This window comes from Pan paniscus, chromosome 1, assembly GCF_029289425.2.
Source record: "Pan paniscus chromosome 1, NHGRI_mPanPan1-v2.0_pri, whole genome shotgun sequence".
Lineage (NCBI taxonomy): Eukaryota > Metazoa > Chordata > Mammalia > Primates > Hominidae > Pan > Pan paniscus.
This window is the reverse complement of record NC_073249.2, coordinates 59,018,835-59,033,692: the sequence shown is the minus strand read 5'-3', so window position 1 is coordinate 59,033,692 and position 14,858 is coordinate 59,018,835. Positions and strand designations below refer to the sequence as shown.

Here is a 14,858-nt window from a genome sequence, read left to right as displayed (position 1 = left end):
TACTATACTACATATAGTATTTCTATATATAATGTAGAAATTTATATATAAATTTCTATACATATAGAAATATGATATATAAAATATGGAAATCTATAGATAAATAATATTTATAAAATTAAATATTGTATTTATATTATAAATATAAATATTGTAAACATTGTAAATATTATATTTATAAAATGTTAAATATAATATTTAAATTTATGTATTATATTTATAAATATAGAAATACTATATATGTACTATTCTTTATTTTTTCTACATATAGTATTCTATATTCTATATAGCATTCCTATAAAAATAAATACTACATATAAGAAAGATACTATATAGAATATAGACTACTATATACTATAAAAATATAGAATACTATATATAAAGATGGTATTTCTACACTTTAATATAAAAATTATATTAAATAAAATATAATTTATTATCTGGTAACAAATCACTTCCTTTCTTCCTCTCCCATTTACCCTTCTCAGGCTCTAATAACCATAATTCTTCTGTATAATTCTTTGACCTTAATTTTTAGCTCCTACATATTAGTAAGAACATGCAATATTTGTCTTTAAGTGGCTGCCTTATTTGACTTAACATGATGTTCTCCAGTTTTATACCTGTCACTGTGAATGGCATGATTTTATTCTTTTTCAATGCAGAATAGAACTCTATTGTATACATTTCTGTATTCATTAATCTGTTGATGGACATTTAGGTTGATCCCATATATTCACTATACTGAATGGTGCTGCAATAAACAGGAGGGTGCGGATATCTCTTTGATATACTTATTTTCTTTCCTTTGGATAAATACCCAATAGTAGAATTGTGGGATCATATGGTAGTTCTAATTTAATTTTTTTACTAATCTCCACACTGTTTTCCATAATAGCAGTACTTATTTACACACCAACAGTACATAAGTTCCTCTTCCTCTTCATTCTTAGCAGCATTTATTTATTGTCTTTTAGATAATAGCCATTCTATCTATGATGAGATTATATCTCAATGAGGTTTTGATTTGCATTTCCCTGATGATTAGTGATACTGATCTTTTTTCATAATATATTCATTTTTAAGTATTTAATATATAGAAAAATTCTATTTGAAATTTTGTATTATCATGACAGTGATTTATAGGTCAGTAGCCAGAAAGAATTTCTTTATATCATATTTTCTCCCTAATCATTTTATAATTCAGCTGCTTCATATGATTATTTATTTACAAGAATTTAGTTTGGGTATATAATTATTATATAATAAATATGTCTCTGTAATTATTTGAATAATTAATTTTTGAAAATCCTAAGTAAACTTTAAGATGCAGTCTATTAATATCACTTTTTTGTTAATGGATTTGTTTTCTGTCTCATTTTCAATGATTAGTGAATCATTCATAATATGACATAAATTGATCTCAAATACATAAACTATTTTTTTCTTTGAGATAAACACTATTAAACTAGCACAAATATATTTGTTTCAAATATAAATAGACAGATTATTTTTATAAAAGTAAAACAAATAAATAATCAGTACCTCTACAGAAATTTTTTAAACTCTATTTATCTTAACCTCATATTTTTATCCAAAATAAATATACTTCTTTAATATTATACTTTAAGGGTCAAGATTTATGACTTAATCTTACATCTTTTTTCCTAAGTTGTTTGGCTCAGAACTAAGCAAACAGGTGCCTTTTAATGTTAGTTGAATTAAATTAAATTAATTTATACAATATCTATTTCAAAATATTCAAAATGTATTTTAAGTTTAAAGAATATTCCATAAAATGTATTCTATATTATTATAAAAATTTCTAAAGGGAAATAAATAAGCTAAAAATGAATATTTGGTAATTTACTCCATATGAATTAATGATCTTTGCTGTAATGAAATTGAGCAAAATATTTATTTGGGAATTTTATAGCTTAAAAATCATATAAAGCAAACTATAATCATGAGAGTTTAAAAATGGACTTTATCTCTAAGTAGATTTGGACATACTTCTGATAATTTTACATCACTGGAAAAGTGCTGCAGGCCGAAAATTTAAAGCATGATGATAAAATTAGTTAATTTGCTCCTTTGCATTTTCAATTTGGGCATTTTGTATACTTATTTAATGATATGCTAATTTTCTTACATATTTGATTTCTATTGGCTTGATACCACCTTGTTAATCACCTATAGATTTTCTCATAAAATGTTTCCTTTCATGGTGTGCAAACATCTACTTATGAAATTTATTTTAAAACCTATTAAAAGAAATATTATCTAAAGAACACCTGCATCTCCAAGATTCATTTTAAATAGTAATTCTTACTAATCTCCTTAATAACATGAAACGTCTTCCTTATTTGAACAACCTCATTATGCTTCTATTTTAGTGGTTGTCAGTTACATAATGATATACAACATAATTCAGATGGGAAACAATTTGGTGGCAGAAACAGCTTAGTTTTAAACTCACTGTGTATCAAAACTTTTTGTACATATTAGGTATTACAAGTATTTATTAGATAACAATGCTTAAAAATAACCTAAACATAATTTTTATAGATAAATATTGACCTCCTTTTAAATATTTTATTGTTAATTTCCCAGGTAATAAAACTAAGCAAAAAATGTCAAACAAATCAGATGGAGCAGAAATAATATACATAATTTTTTACAAATTTGTGAAAACTATCACTTGCTTTCTACCAATTTCATATTTTTCTTTGACTTATTTGACCCATTTTAGTTTATAATTGTCACAATTTATGATGGTCTATCCAAAATAGATCATTTTTTCCCCTCAAAATAAATTTTACCACAAGAGGAAATATCCTTGACTTTAAAAATTTTCTGATTTTTTTTCTCTTATGAACATTTTCTCTCATGAAAACGAAACTGAATTTTTGATGTTTGCAGTTCTCGGAAAATAAGATGTTTCTGCTACCACTAGCAATCTTCTAACGGGTCCAATATTCAGAATGAGTGCCCACATTATGCATTCAAATCACTTATTTGCATACTCAAAGAGATACTTATACATGAAAACGGATAATTGCAAATCTAAATATCCACTGGCATGTGAAAATATGCCATTTGCATATGCAGCTTAAATGTCTGTTTCTGAACATGATGTTAATGTGCAGTTATCTGTTACTTTGTTGACGTGTTGCTCTTCACTCTGAATCTTCCTTTGTTCTTTGTTCTAACAGAAGTTTTTATTTTTGGAATATAGTATTCTGCTCTAGCATTTTTGCTGACACTTATTATTTTTCTATTATATGAACCATACTTTTTAATCCCATCAATGTATTTTGTGCTATTGCAGAATAAATGCCTCTACGTGAATCACTGCCCAAATCTTGTTAATCTTTACCTCGTCTTCCTCTTAAAATTCATTGTTTTGTTTTTCTTTGTTCATTTTTCCTCAAATTAAAATTTGCTTATCGACTGAAAAAATATATTCCAAATAGAAAAACATTACTTCATGAATTGAACCTCTCACCTCTGCATTAGTCTTTTGCGATACCCTTCATTCTGCAAGTCTTCAAGAAGAGAAATTATAATATAGCTTCCCCACAGATTTACCTATCCACTCTTCTATGAATCCCCAAACAAATGCCATTTTTATCATTCTGTAATTAAATACTATATTTTCTTTGTCTCTTCAAAACCATTATTTTTCACCTTGATTCCTTTTATTCAATCTGCAAATGTATTTTGAGTACCTCCTGTATCAGACGCTCTTCTAGTTGCTTGTAATACATCAGTGAACAAAACCAAGATTCCTGCGACGTTCTAGTGGAGAAGACAGACAATAAAGAATAAACATCATACATGAATTAATTTTGTAGTATATTAGAAGAGAGTAAATGCTCAGAAAATAAAAAAAAATGAAGCAAAGTGAGTGGGATTAGAAGAATTAGGGCTGGGGGAGAGAAATAGATGAATTTTTAAAACAACGGACACAGAAAGCCAAAGTGAGATGGTGATACATAAGCAAAGTTGAAGAAAGTTAGGAAAAAGGATATATAGAAGAAAACATTCCAAGCACAGAGAAGACACAGGCAAAAACCAATATTGGAGAGAATGATTGGCATGACAGAAACAGCAGAAGACCAGTGTGATCGGTGAAAAGTGAGAAGAGGAGTAGGATATGAATTCTGGAATAAGTTGTTGCCTCCTTTTTATTTATTTATTTTTTAACCTTTTTGCTTCCCTTAGTCAAAATATCCTACAAAAAGTTACATCATTATACTCACTATGCCTCATTCTTCTTCCTCTCATTTTCACTTAAAATTATTTCTTTCAGGCCTTCTCCTCGACAATGCCGCGGAAACTACTCATCAAATTAAGCAATGAATTCCACATAGATATAGCCAAAGGTCAGTTCTGACTCAGTTCTCATCTTAGGTAAATTATCAGCCCTCTTCCTTCTTGAATCTCTTGCCTCATTTGGCTGGCATTCTTCTTATGTTACTGGTCTCTCTCCTTCACAGTACATTTGCAGTGGTATTGCTTTAAAATGGAATCTTGATGGAAAGCAGATTAGCGGGTTCAGGGAAATAGATGGGTTGAAAAGAACATTTCAAGTTCCTGAAGCTTTCAAGAAGCTTTCCAATGGAAAGGTAGAAAAGAACCTTCTAGGGATGATGGAAAAATTTTGTATTTTGGTTGTGGTTGTGGTAACATGTCATGTATTTGCAAAAAGTAATCAAAAAACCTACATGAAGTGGGAGTATTTTACTGCATTAAAATATCCCCTTCATAAAGTAAATCACTAAAAAATACTAAAGAATCATAATAAGCCACAGAAAGAGATCTACATTTGTATAGTTTAACTGATTATAAAAAACATACCATGCAAAGCAGCAAAGAAATTTTAAAAATATATAATATAGTTATTGATTTTATGTAATTACAAACACATGAATAATATAATTTTAATATTTAATGTAATTTTAGATGAAAAATTTATTGAATGAATTTATAAATTTGGTTATATATGATTTATCTCTCTAGACTTTATAAAGAACTCATAATAGTTCAAAAACATATCAATGGATGTTCAGCATTATTAGTTCTCAATTAAATAATGCAAATTAAAATCTCAATTACCTACAACTAATGGGATGGCCAAATTTTCAAATAAGAAAATCTGATTATATGTGTTGGTAAGAATATGGAGGGTGGGACTTATACATTATTAGTAGGAATATAAATATTTCATCACCTTTGTAAAATAATCTGGTGGTGTTCATGCTGCTAAAAGTAGTAAGGGTAGGGGTTTCTAAGGGTGAAATAGCAACTGGACAGTTTTATTCATTTATTTATTTTTTACCATTCAGTGATGGTTATATAGGTATCTTTTGTTTATGAATGTTCATCTAGCTGGATAGTCATAGTTTGTGTAGTTTGTTGTACATTCTACTTTAGTAAAAAAAAAATTTGGCAGGTACAATTTTGAAAAAATGCTCCTTATCCATATTGTCAAACTGCTTTATAAAAAGGAGTAAAGACATACTAGTTCTAATAGCAATATATAATTCTATTATGTCACTGCATATATTAGCACAAGTTTTAACATTTTTAAAAGTTACCAATTAAAAAATTAAAAAGTAACATTTTAGATTGCATTTATGTTATTAAAGAAATAAAAAATGATTATATATGTTGCTTAAATGCAACCTAGTATACTTTGATAAAAATGTAAGTGGAAGTTTTATACATAAATTCTTCCCTTTTTTGGTGGCAATGAAATATCATTTATTCCATATGAACTGACTAAATTCTTTATCTAAGATATTCACAGACGTTTATTTGTTTCTGATGGAAATAAATAGTCCTTCAATTGCTGTAAAGTGCATGCAGATTGTTTCTTTTGCTCAGACAGATATAATTTCTTTTCAATTATTTCCAGCATTTTGCACACCACTGCAAGAAAACGATTAAGGGAATGTTTCAAGAGTGTTTGCTGATATTTCTGTGACATCTTAAATGGGATTAGTTAAGAGGCAGTTTTTAAACGTAATGACATAAGTGTATGAGATATCTTGGCTGCTACAGAGGTCTTTTTTAAACAAATGTTCACAGTCACCTCATTTGTGTTGATTTTTGAAAAAGTATTGGACATGGAAAGTAGAGTTTAGATTGAAGTGGGAAAAAAATGAAGGCTATAAATTTTGTTTAAAAACAGAATTTTCCATTTAAAATAGATATTCTTGTTTTCTTAATCTGTAGAGAGATTAGAAACAAAAGTAATGATTTTATTGCATGTATTATTTTATACAGCATGATCTAAAACACATGGATCACAAAAATAAAAAAAATGCTTAATTTTCGTGGCATGCAGTTTTTAAAAGCAAAGATTAGTTTACAATGGAAATTAAAAAAATGAAACAAATAATGTTTTAGAGAGATGTTTTATTAGGTCAATATAAGAAAGATTTAATGCATTCTTCTTTGAAGGCTATAGTTTTCTTGAGATAGATAAGAGCAAAATAACAACAGCATTATTGTTCTTGCTATCTCTAACCATTTTCAAATAGATTAATTTTATCTATTTGATATGGAACATGATTGCATGAATTTTGAAGATGTTTACTGAAATCTTTTCTATAGAAATGCATAGTCTCATGCTTGTACTTGGTTAGAGCAACTATATACATAGTAAACTGTGTTTATCTCCTTTCATTGTTCAATTCAGATTATTTAAAATAAATAAATATTAGGAACTACTGTTACTATTAGGCACACAGGTGTGTAATTAATGCTTGCTTTATGCTTAATATCCCAAATGTCCTCTGCCATACTGAAATACTAATGTAAATTTATATGCCACAGATAAGATATGGATCAACAGGTTTATAATCCCATCTGTGTATCTCACCGGCTACATAATCTTAAAAAACATAATTATGCTCTCTATACATCCTTGTCTCACCTGTAAGATAGACATACTAGTACCAGTCTCAGAGAGTTGTGATGAGGACAGAATTAAATAGTATAAAGCAATAGCATGCTTCCTGGTAAGACTTAGCTAAGAGTCCTAGATAATTTTATTACTATTTTTATTATTATGATTTTTAGAGATGAAGTTTCGCTCTTGTTGCCCAGGCTGCAGTACAGTGGCGCAATCTCAGCTCACTGCAACATCTGCCTCCCAGGTTCAAGTGATTCTCCTGCTTCAGCCTCCCAAGTAGCTGGGACTACAGGCATTCTCCACCACACCTGGCTAATTTTTGTATTTTTAGTAGAGACGGGGTTTCATCATGTTGGCCAGGCTGGTCTTGAGCTCCTGACCTCAGGTGATCCATCCACCTTGGCCTCCCAAAGTGCTGGGATTACAGGCATGAGCCACCATTCCTGGCTTGATATTTTTATTATTAATCTATCATATTTATTGTAGATTATTTAAATTATATATACGTATTTATTTTATATTGTTCATCTATGCACCTACATAAACATCACTTATCATACAGGTATGTAAATATAAATTTGTATCAATATCTTCTATCAGTAAGATATCTTGCCATTAAGGCCTTTCCTCTTAATTCAGAATCCCTTTGTATGACAGTGGGAAGGATAACTTAGTTTGCAAAGAATATATATAAAAAAGATATATTTTTTTACCAGAAATATTTGTTTGTTAACTATCATGGAAGAACTTATTGCACTGCTAATGAAGAAATAATTATGATATAGTTGTCAAAAAGTTTCAGGCCTGCTTGGTTACTTTATAGTCTTAATTGTTGTTCCTTCATACGTATTGACAACCCTAATTAATATTTATCTTTCACTTGGCTCCTAGCAACTTTTGATCCTGCTAGAAATGAGTAAGGGTTCTAGGTGACAATTTTCTTTATAGCTTTTGTTGTTCACTCACCATTTTTTTAAACCGAGTTTCTCTAAGAAAATATTAATATTCTCCATGAAAAATAAAAAATATTTTTGTTATCTTCAGATGAACTCATAAAAGGTGCACAATTTAAGAATTCAACTATGAACTGTACTTACTAATTTGGAAATATCTTCTAAAGTTCCCAACTAAATAAAAATTTAATTGGTTTACTTTAAATTAGTGCATTGGTTTTGTAATAATTATTCGGTGTTTTGCTCTAAATATTCCACAATTCAAACTTTTTATGATTTTTTTCCACTCAGTTTATTTTTGTAAATAAATCTATAAAAGATATTCTCACTCCTGAGCTTCATAAGAAAGGTTTAGAATATGGTGTTAAGGGTATGATACTGTAAATTATATTAAATAATCAAACAGATTCAATGTATTTTCTGTTTTAAACCTGGCTTTACTTCATGATAAATCCATTTTCATTAAAATTTCAAGGGAATAAAAATGTAAAAACAAAATATAACAACAAAAAAAGAAAATATAACAATACAATTTGTAATATGACCAAACGAGTCACCATGTTTGAATGTATATATGACTTATAGGTCTATTAAAAGTTATATATTTTATAGTGTAAATATAAGTTTTTATTTTTCTTTATTTTTTATAGATGAGTTATTATACATATATGTTTGATTATTTTTGTTATTAGCCTGTTTAATAAATATGTGAAATAATATTGTTTAACAGCTAACAATGAATCTATTTTTATGAGTTGACCTAATTCAACAGCAATCAAAATGAGCAAAGATTAGTAAATCCAGATATAATAGACATGACTGAAAGTATTAAACATGACCGTAACTTACATCCCCAAAATGTTGGTTTGTTGTTTGATCCTTTAAAGGAGTTATCTAGAGCAGTAGCTTTCAAACTTTCTTTGTGGTTTTTGACTCAAAATGCAAAAAGATCTGACATATTCTTATAACTATATACACTCAACTAGACACAAAACTTATCAAGCAATACTCATGTGGACTAAGTTGAGATCACTTTATAAATAATTAGAATGGTTTCTTTTTATACCTCATAATTTGTTAAAGGGAAATCAAAGAAAGGAATTGACATACTCATCTAAAAAGTAAAGGTCTTATATGTGCCTTATTTTTTTTTTCATTCCTCCCTTCCTCCCTTCCTCCCTTCCTCCCTTCCTCCCTTCCTCCCTTCCTCCCTTCCTCCCTTCCGTCCTTCCTTCCTTCTTTCCTTCACTCCCTCAAACGTATTCTTTCTTCCCGAAAGAATTTAAGAATTTGCTGATACTGCAAGGTATTTTTCTTTATATTAAGCATATAGAGAGGATATATTCATACATATGAACATTTCATATATATATGTATATATGTATATGTATATAGGTATATATGCATATATGTATATACATATATGTATATATATAGAGAGAGATTATTTCTGCCTAAAAAGATTCATAGTGAAAAAGATACTTGTAAATGATGTTATGATATAGATCATATAATAATTAACATATTCCAAGATATGGAAGGGGTAGAAAATTAGGGAAAAGTGGAAAGGAGGTACACATTATGAGTTGAAAATAATTAGGCAAGTGAAAAGCATAGGTGAAGGAGTATCTATGAATAGGAGGTGAGGAGTAATACACACATAATTGTGTAATTGTGAAACCGAGCAGAGAAGTTACCAAGCAATTAAAGGTAAGTGATACAAAGAGGTAAATAAAAAGAATAAAATATCCCATAAGTGAGGACCATATTAAAGACTTCTGACTTTGTAGGTATAGAAAATCATGAAAAGTATTTTTTAATTGTTATATTCTCAAATAAATATAGGTGAGCAACTGAAATTACTAAAAACATATTAAAGAGGGTTATTGTATAATTCCACAATATGGAAAGAACATTTTAATATTTTAGAGTGTTAATAATCAGTGTTTTTCAAGATAGATTGATATACTAAATAGATAAGATGAATAAATGGACACATTTAGAAATACACTTTCAAAATTAAGAACATATATATACACACAAACACACATATATATTTTTGTAAACCTCTTTTGAAAGAGTAATATATTAGTTGCTAAAAGTAGTATTTTGTTAGATGTGTGGCCTACCTACAGGAAAGTGCAGATTATTGGTGTGTAGATTAATGAATGTCCCAAGGAAATACACACCCAAATATCTATCACAGATAAAACTTATGAGATACCACCACTACTCTAGAAACCCCCTTCCAACTCATTTATATTCATTTCCTCCTGCAATCCCACTGAACATAATCACCTGAACATGAGCAAGACTGTAACTGCTCTGCCCACCATCTCCCTCCTCCACTGCTACTTTCTTGACAATATTGGGGATGTCAGAAGACAATTGCTTGATCTAGTGATCTTTTCTTTTGTTTCTGGTTCTTCAAGATTAGAATATGCCTAGACAACTCACCGTGTTTTCAAGACCTGACTGATTTCTTTTCATTTTCAGAGTCTCTTTGTCTATGTCAGACTTACTTATACACAGATCGGGCATCTGCCCTCAGCTTTGGAAGGTGCAGCAACTCCCGCCACACCTACTCATCTATGAACGACTCAGTTCTCTGTGGAATTCAGTTCTTTTAAATCTTTCTTTTGTATGATGCCCTAGGTTATTGTATTACTTTGCTAGGGCTGCAATAACACAGTAACACAGACTGTGTGGCTTGATCAATAAAAAATTATTTTTTCACCATTCTGGAGACTGGATGTCCACGATAAAGGTGTTGGTGGAGAAGTATTTTTTTTTTTCTTTCAAGTCTCTCTCCTTGGCTTGTAGATGGCCATCTTCTCCCTGTGTCTTCACATGGTCTTTCTCTGTTTGTATCTGTGCCCTAATTGCCTCTTCCTTTAAGCACACCAGCAATATTGAATTAGGACCAACCCAATGACCTCATTTCAACTTAATTACTTCTTTAAAGACCCTGTCTCCACATAGAGACACACTTTGTGGTAGTGGGGGTTAGGACTTCAGCATATGAATTTCGGGGATACTCAATTCAGCCCATAACCGTTATATATTTTTAAAGTATTTTTATTTTCCATGGGTGTTTTTTTTGTGTGTGTTGTTTGTTTATTGTTTTTATTACTGTGAGAACAAAGAACTTTTGTATCCCCTTAACTGGAAGTGGAAGTGAGAATCAAAAACCCAGTTCTCCTTTATGGAATCCAGTTTTTGCTGCAATTTTCTCTTCTTGTTCTCCATTTTATTCATCATGTTAATCATATATGAATTGTTTTGGGGTTATGTCTACTGTGTGTTATTTGGGGTTATTTCTACTCATTCATTGGTGTTTGGTTTTATCTCCTGATGTGCAAGGTTTAAATTAAGTCTGAATGCTCTATATGGAAAATTACAGAGTTAATTCAAGGTTCTGGATTTTCAGCTTCTGGTCTCAGTAAGAGAGGCAAACTTCTTCAATTGAATCATCACTTGAGTTATATTAAGACTCAGTTTTAATCTCCCTAAGGGCTTGTTTTTTGATCATTTTCCTTCATCATAGAATTAGGTATTTAATGTTATCAGCGGAATGACCAGACTTTCCTCAGGAATTCCTGACTTTCCGATATCTTTGTTGCTAACAGACCTTCAAATAGATTTTTATCTTTTCTCATATTTTTTAGTTGTTCTCAGGGATGTGATAAAAACTATTACTCCATACCCTTGGCTAGAAGTAAAAGTCTGCTAGAAATTTAGTTGTACACATAACCTTCTATAAATTAATGCTAATTCTTGTTTTATGTTTAAAAATGAATGCTTGATGATAACTTTTGTATCTTAAACAGAGTTAAGTTTAAATAATTTTTTACAACACAAACCAGTGAATATTATCCAGATAAAAAAGCGTTAAGTATAAAGAATGTGTAAAAATATGAAAGTCCTTAAATAATTAAGTAGGCACAATCACATCATTGATTACATAGTATGCTTGTTATTGGAAAAAATAGTTTTAAAACTGTCTTGACAAAAGAAAACCAAATATCACATATTCTCGCTTATAAGTGGGAGTTAAATAATGAAAGCACATGGAAATATAAAGAGGAACAACGCACACTAGTGCTCATTGAAGGCTGGAGGGTGGGAGGAGGGAGAGGATCAGGAAAAATAATAGGTACTAGGCTGGATACCTGGGTGATGAAATAATCTGTATGACGAACCCCCATGACACAAGTTTACCTATGTAACAAACCTGCACATGTACCTCTGAACTTAAAAATGAATTTTAAAAAAACCTGTCTTGACTGTACTGGGAAGTATACAATTCTGTTTTTGACAAGAACAGGTGTATATATTATTGACAACTGAGACGTCTTTTATTTTAAAAGTTTTAATTTAAAATAAACAGACTTTATTTCCATATCTTTGGAAAAATGTTGCCACACTATATTATCAAAAAATATTCACAGGTAGAAAATTAATATAAAACAGCACAATGATAGCCTTATTTTATAGCAATGCTTTCTAATTTTAATTAACCTGTTATAAACTTCTCAAACTCTTCTCTGTGTGTATGCACACATACACACACACGCTTCTTATGGACACTGTTGAAATGTCTTCTGTCTAATGAGTATTTTCATTGCGCCTATAGATAATTGGGTAATGTTTATGCATATTTGTTGTTTTGTCATTTACAGTAGAAGATGACCCATATGTTTTAGGGTTTTTAGAATTATCTTCCATCCTTTAAGTTCTCAGCTGTATCTTCACCCAGTTAACCCCAATTATTTCCGGCTAGATTACTTTTGAAAATGTTTGCTTTGGCTCAGAACATTTAATTTATATTTTATTCAATAGATTTATATTTTAAATATACCACCAGTAAAATGATTTGGCTCTAAACAATTATTATACCTTATATATCCCTGTATTTCATAATGCTATGAGTCCATTAATTCACATTTTAGAAAACACTAAAAGGTATCCCTTTTTTCAGTTTATTATGCTTTCCACCATTTCTTGTTTCCATAAATTTGTTGTGGTCCCTATTATGGTACTGCAGCATTGCATATTAACTAACTAGTGATGGCAAGAAACTCACATGCAAAAATGTATGTGCACATTGCTGGATCAAGTTTCCTATTTAATAAAAATACAAAAAAATAATATCTGGTAAGGAATGCAAGCAAAGAAGGAATACTGTGCAGCTCACCTGAGACTTCCTGAGCCCCACAAGCCACCCAGTGGGAATACTTTCAGGGATAAATTATGAACATGGGTCTTGTCAGATACAAGAAACTTCATTTTATACCGAGAAAAATCTCTGAGGCTTACACACATATTAAGGAGAAAGTTAAACCAACAGTTTGGTTTCATTTCTTTCATTAAAACAGTGTTTACAGAAATATGCATCCTGTACATATTGACCTTAAATCAGTGGCAGTAAGACCATAATATCAGCATTGAGGCAGGTGGGAGCAGAATCAGAGTGCAAGCATTCCTGAGCAGTGCCCTGCCTCCAGCAGTCCAGTGTTCCCAAAAGCATATTTCTCTACAGGTGTGGGTTATATTGGGGTCTCAGGCAGATACATTTTTCCCTCATAGTTACTTTTTTATTTCATTAAACACATGGGAATAACTGTATGTCTACAGGAAAAGATGTCCTCTCACTTTTAGTGAAAAAATCAAGTCTATCTAAATTTTGCATTTCCATTTTTAAAAAAGATATAGTATACTGTAGGAAAATATTTGTCTGATATAAAGGAAACAAGAGCAAGTCCCATGACAAATGGAAAATGTATCTAAGTCTAGTCACTAGAGAGAGACCACACAGTAATTTGAACAGGGGAAGTTTAATACAAAGAATTACTAACTGTAGCATGGGATTGCAGTAACAACAAATCACATTCAAACAGTGTGCTGGCCAAAGAAAACATATTTGTGAGCCAAATCTTGCTGATTTTGAAATCTCTGCTTGGAATACTGTTATAATATCTTAACAGAATATCTGAGCATAGTTCAGATTCTAATGCTACCCTACTAAAGCACTTACATTTGATTTAAACAGCATTCTGAATGATGTGTGTAAGCCTCCATAACTTGGAATGTGGACTATTATATTCTATGCCTCACCATCCTTTCTTCAGCTCTTCCTTTATAAGTATCTTAACTCTGTTTTGTGAGGAATGTAACTATTTCTTTATGAAGACCCTGCCAGTACTTTGTGAAGACATGGTTTGAGTTACTGAATTTAATTAATAGCATTCTTCAGTCATAGGTTTCCTTGCAGTCCAAACATTTGAGTTGCTAACAGTAACTATATTTTTTAAAATATTAAGAGCATAATGTCAGTAATGGTCTCTTTTGAAAATATCATTGAAATCACTTTTTGAAACATTTTTTATTATTTATTAGATGTATAGTTTTAATTATTGAAGGTCAAAATATTATTGAAAGTGTATTGCTTGTGTATAAAGCAAAAAAAATTGAGATTGTAAAAAAATGCAATTAGAAAATATAATTATTTAACATATGCATAGTAATACTACTTAGTTTGTCACACAGAAGCTGTCATGAGTGATTTAGATGTCCCTCTTCAGTCCTCTCTGAGATCCCAATATATTATACAATCTTAGTACTTCTTACACTACACTGTAATTTTTGGTTTATTTCTCTGTCTTCTGATCAAGATGACACACTTCTTAGGAGCAGGGAACACATAAGGTTTGTTTTTGTTTTAAAATATCTAGCTACTGTAGCCAAAATTACAAATCAATTGATTAATACATGCATGGTTGAATTGTGAAAAAATTCCTTTCTATTTATGACTGCTCCTGTACACCCATTTATAATAATTATATTTAACAAAGATAATTAGAAGAAATATATAAACATATTAAAATAACTTAAAAATCTTAATTTTAATGTTATTTATATTATAAGAACCCACCCAGATTATTTGTGGAATATTTTACATGTATATATACAGATTCAAT

The 14,858-nt window shown here is 30.0% G+C and overlaps 1 long non-coding RNA gene across 1 annotated transcript in view; it reads left to right on the top strand.

Annotated features, from left to right (window-relative positions):
• Positions 1-14,858, top strand: part of LOC130541351 (uncharacterized) — a 168,502-nt gene that overhangs the window by 100,935 nt on the left and 52,709 nt on the right. The window contains exon 2 of the long non-coding RNA XR_008955392.2: positions 4,316-4,388. This is a non-coding gene — a long non-coding RNA (uncharacterized LOC130541351). The remainder of the gene's footprint in view (positions 1-4,315; positions 4,389-14,858) is intronic.